Source organism: Montipora capricornis, chromosome 14 (genome assembly GCF_036669925.1).
Source record: "Montipora capricornis isolate CH-2021 chromosome 14, ASM3666992v2, whole genome shotgun sequence".
Taxonomy (NCBI): Eukaryota; Metazoa; Cnidaria; class Anthozoa; order Scleractinia; family Acroporidae; genus Montipora; species Montipora capricornis.
Window position 1 is genome coordinate 18,402,956 of NC_090896.1, and position 5,438 is coordinate 18,408,393.

The 5,438-nt window shown below is 38.5% G+C and overlaps 2 pseudogenes; both read right to left on the reverse strand.

Moving 5' to 3' along the window:
* Nucleotides 1-2,444: 2,444 nt before the first annotated feature.
* Nucleotides 2,445-3,672, reverse strand: LOC138031566 (uncharacterized; annotated as a pseudogene).
* Nucleotides 3,673-3,997: 325 nt separating this feature from the next.
* LOC138031567 (uncharacterized) lies at nucleotides 3,998-4,736 on the reverse strand (annotated as a pseudogene).
* Between the last annotated feature and the right edge of the window lie 702 nt (nucleotides 4,737-5,438).

Here is a 5,438-nt window from a genome sequence, read left to right on the forward strand (position 1 = left end):
AGGTGCCCGCTCCTACCTGCTGGAGCTTAAATTGGTTACTGCTCTTCTTTCCTGGACATGATAATAATCACTGGTGCCCATTTATACATCTGGGCGGAGAAAGGCACTGTTAAAGAAAATTGCCTTCCCAAGACAACATGTCAACGCCTTAGTAACTTGGGGCCCGTTTCTCAAAAGTCCCGAAAACCCGAAAAGCCATTTGTGAAACTGCCAACCACTTGTTTTAGAAAGCCGATCTTTTAAAGTGTTTTCAAGGTAACAAAAAGAAAAATGACTGTGAAGTTTGACGACATAAGTCCTCTCCGTTCTTGAGATACAAAGGGAATTGTAACACCCGAAAGTGGCCCGTAAAGTTTCGGGACTTTTGAGAGACGGGCCCCAGGACCGCCCGATCCAGAGTCTAACCCGCTAACGCGCTATGCCAGTTCCTTTTTGTGTAGAATCCGAATGTAATGTGGACTTTAATCTGTCCTAAATCAACAAAATGCATCGGGGAAGAAATAAATGGCCAGCACTTTCAAAAGAAAGTGGACACCTTGCCGGCTGCTTTGTTTATTTGCGAAAAAAGAAACTATCTGCGGTCTATTAATTAAACTAATTAAATCTGTTTCAGTTGAGTCCATTTGAGTGCTTTTGAAAGGCAGAGTAGCGAAAGTCTGGATTTCACAATTTAGTCTCTTGGGAAATCAAAACCATGAGTATACGGTGCACCTTTTGGAAAGAAGTTGACATATGTGGGGCACGAGATAACAAGCCGTCAGAGCCTGCTGTGACTCTCCCATTAGCGACATTAGATCGAGATGTTACGCCCTGCTAGTCAAAGTGGGCGCTGCTGGTAATAAACGGACTACGTCACACAGAGTTGACAATTTTCCTAAATGGAAGTTAATTCCTAACCAAGCTGGCGTCTCGAAAGATGAATTAACGACCAATTGTGATATGTCCACGTCACCGCCGAAAATTCCCCGTTTGCGTAAATATTCAGTAAAGAAATCATGCCATTGAGGTTCTCATACAAGTTCTATTATAATCATTCTCTGCAATATCAAGGAGACGAATCTGCACGAGAAAACAACTGAATTCCAAGTCAGTCATAGCCAGCAAACTACAATGGCCTCGTCACGTACGGTATTAATCGACCTGTGTATATCTAACTCACAACAACGCACTTGCGACCAATTTATCGCTGGGGCTAAAGTTTCTAATGTTACCTCACTTTTAAGGGATTGTAGAAAAGAGGCATGTGTGTAAAAGTGAAGCCAGGTGAGCCTTTTTTGTAAGTGAATTTATCCAGACACTTTGCAAAGAGCCTGGAAGAGTGACTGCAATTTGTGTTAGACTTAGGTTTCATTATATTCGAAATTTCTTAAAGGTTCAAAACGATTCTCAAGTAGTGTCACGACAGATGTTGTGGTTGCATTTAAAGAGACCGATAACTTCTTTTTTCTTCAGAAAATATTAAAGCCCAAACAGGTGGGTTATAGTACTACTGAATGGAACTACAAAGCTTGCTTATATCCTGATTTAATTAGCGCTTCATTACTACTGGCCATAGACGTGATACATTGAACGAGTTGAACAAAGGAGATAAACTTAACATTGCAGTTTGGACGAAAAAGATGCAATTTTGCATTGTGATTTACCGGCAAGAGATGTGTTGTTAGGTAAATAAAGAGTTTTCGCAGCGGCTCTATTGTCCGTAATTTTCAAGACTTCTTCCAAGAAATTTATAACCGCTGTCGGACCACTATCTGATCGGTCCTAAATCAATCACATAAAAATTTCTTATTAACGGCAAGTCTTTTCGGTGACAATTAACTTCAGAGTCTCTTTTAACCATAACTTGGAAGGAAAAAAGATAATCGAAATTAAATGGCTGATTTTTGCAGACACGCTTTGTTGAAATTTTAACCGGAAGTGGTCTGGTTAGCCATCTTCTCGTAAGTTTTTTTCTTAGTAAAAGCCTCAACCTTAGTATTTTTTTCTTGACATTACTAAACTAAGGGCTGACCTTTGCATGGATACTAAGACCTCAAGATATAAAACATGGGCATGGAAAATATTTGGTCTGAAAAACAGGCCATTTCTGGTTGCTTCCCATATGCTTCAAATATGATCAAGTTGTGATAACAGCCACAGGCTAGCGAAAAATTTCCATAAGCTAATGTCCTCACCCATCAAAGCCTAAGGATAGGGCTTTACAAAGATGGTTTTGTTTTTGCCTGAAATTAATTTCATGTTGCTAAAAAAGAGATTTAAAAGTGGCCAAAATTGCACTGAAAATCAGCCTCTGGGGACCCCTGAAGGGCTGATATCCAGAACTCGGCTAAAAAAAAGTCGTTGAAGCTGAAACTTTGGCACATTACATAAGTCGACATAAGTACTTTGTGTACCAATTTTAAGCGAAATCGGCCGACCTTCATTTCCAAGTCTGCCCTGGTCTCTCAGGCAGAAGCTCTTAAGGTTGTCTTTGTACTTTGAAAATTGCATACTATAATATTCTGTCTTAATTTCATTCTTAAGATGTGAAAGAATGGCTGCATAATGCTTATACTCCCCGATTTTTTGACGGTAAGTCCTTGCTTAGGAAATGTGTACGGCGCATTTTCTGTTTCCTTTTTACCGATTTTAGGATACCCTTAGCGAGCCATGGTTTATTAAGTTGCCTTTGTTTGCTTTGGCTAGCCAGCTTCACGGGCGCATGTTTATCTATAATCTTATTCAGGGTACTCATTGCCTCTTGTACCTTTTCATTTAGATTCTTTTCTGGGTTGAGGATTTCGTGCCAATTTATCAGTTTTATATCATATAAGTGTAGATCCTTGCTAAATTTAGAATAGTCTCGAAAATATTTTTTGTTACTATTATTCCGTATAGATTGGGTTCTAACTATGCAGAAAATTGTAAACAATTTGTATATATATGATCAATGAGTGTTGATGTATGATCAGTGAGCCTGGTAGGTTTAGTAATGATCGGCAAGATGTTATCAGCATAAAGCATATCTATTGTGTCTATTGGGATTAATTGTTTTAATTATATCATTAAGTTGGTTGCGAAACTGTTCTAAATTACAAGTGGGATGCTTATAAACACAGCCTCTTTTTATCTTCACCAGTATCAATTTCTGCCCAGCAGGATTCAACTAGTGCTAAATCAAATTTAATGTCGGGCCTCGGTACAGCTTTAAGATCATTAGCTATGTATAAAGTAGCTCTGCCTGCATTTGTTGGAGAGTCCGTGTGAAAAAAATTATAGTCTCTGATACTAACATTAGAAATAGATTTCTCACCCCGTTTAGTTTCAGTAATTCCAAGTATATCCAGCTTGGAGTCAAGGAAGCATAATATTTCGTCCAATAGATTTAGGTTTTTAGATAAACTTCTAATATTGGAATGAAGAATTGAAAAAGATTTTACATCTAAATTGTCTAGCATTTTATTAAAACCAAGAACTAAATAATATTCCGAGAAAGGGGTATTTAACATTAGATCTGGGTTGCACTCGTCGAATTCATTTGGATTTGGGAAGAGAGCGTGAAGGTCAAAATCATGGCGCCTATCAGGCCAGTTGCCGACCAGAGCATTAAATTCCCTATCAGTTAAATAAAAAAATTGTAAAGAACTACTTACGTTTTCCTGGTAAGTCTCTGTTACGAGCCTGAAGGCCCATTAAGGCCGGCGCTTATCTCCGGTTTGCGTAGCATGAAGCGACTAGGAGTATTTATGCTCCCCCCTGGATGGGATGCTAGTTCATCGCAGGGTTACCCCCAGCATTACGCCGGTACCCATTTATACACCTGGGTGGAGAGAAGCACCGTGAGAGTAAAGTGTCTTGCCCAAGAACACAACACAATGTCCCCGGCCAGGCCCCGAACCCGGACAACTCGATCCGGAGTCGAGCACACTAATCATGAAAACTTACGTTTTCCTGGTAATCAGCCATTTTTACCTCTGCAATTATACAAGTTAAAAGAAGTCCTTAAACTGATAACTAATTAATTGGACTGATCAAGAACCTCTTCGAATTCCTCATGGGTTTCAAAACATTTCAGAGTGGCGCTCTCCGTTTTCTTCAGCAGTATTTTACCATTAGCCATCCAAATAAACTTGTAGTTGTGTTCACGCTTGAATTGTAAAGTTCGGCCCAGTAGTAATTTTCTGTATGGTGTTAAACTTTCGTTGACATGGATTTGTGTTTTATGACTTACAACCGCAGATTATGGCTCGCAAACCACAGATGGGAGATCTTTAGTCCACTTGGATTTTAAGTTTTTCCTCTTGCTGAAGATTACATCCCTTTTCTCTCTTCGAGTGAATTTGACAATTAGTCGGTTTTTTACTTTCTTCGTTGGCGGTAAACGATGAGCGATCGATATATATATATTGTTTCTGTCGAGATCTACCGGTTATTTTGAGAGGGTTTCTTCGCTCGAGCTCATCCAACTTGACGTCCACACTATAACCATCAATGTGGAGCTTGTTTATGTCTTCCTCGATCTCTTGAATTTGCCTTTTCACCCCATCCTTGTGTTCTTTTAAGTTCTTGATCGTCAATATCACAGTGTGGTATTGCTTTGAAATAAAATTTTGGGACTTTTCAATTTCGTCAAACCTTTTATTGAGGTCGAGGAGACGAGTCTTCAGCGAGTCGATTTCCTCGCGGATTTCCTTTCGGATATTAGGAAGAAATTCTTGTGTCCACAGCTCTTTTAAACTTTCCACAGTTAAACTCATTCTCGAAATTAAATTCTATGTAGTTAGACTCGGTAAAAAACTCTGTAAACTCACACCCGACCTTGGAGAGGCAAAAGGATCTGGCATGCGGAAAATGAATGTATCGCTATTAGATGATGAAGAATATTTAAATTATCTGAATGTTAACATACCTAAATGGAAATGAGATGGGGAAAAAGAATTATCAGATAAACGTTGCGTATGGGACTGGATTAAATACAATATTAGAATGCACGCCATCAGGTACTCTAAAGAAAAGGCTAAACAGAGAAATGACAAAGAGAGGACGATACAAGTTTGCTTAAGACTTTTATTACAACTTGTACAAAACAAAAGCAGTAGACACGGATTCTATTAAGTCTTTTCTAAACAATTTAAGTATAACTCAATTATATGAACAAAAATTATCCTGTCAAGGCCAGATCACCATAGAAGAATGCAACAGGATTTTAGAAACTTTTGAAAAAAACAAGTCTCCAGGAAATGACAGAATCCCAATTGAATTCTACAAAAACTGTTGGGATCTTATTTGTCAACCGTTCATAAATTGTGTTAATGAGTCCTTCATAAAGGAAGAAATGTCTAATTCCCAAAAGCAAGCTGTCATTACTTTAACAAAAAACCAAGGGAAAGATCGCACGCTAATAGAAAATTGATTGCTACAAGAATTAAAAATGTTTTACCCTATATTATTCACAGTAA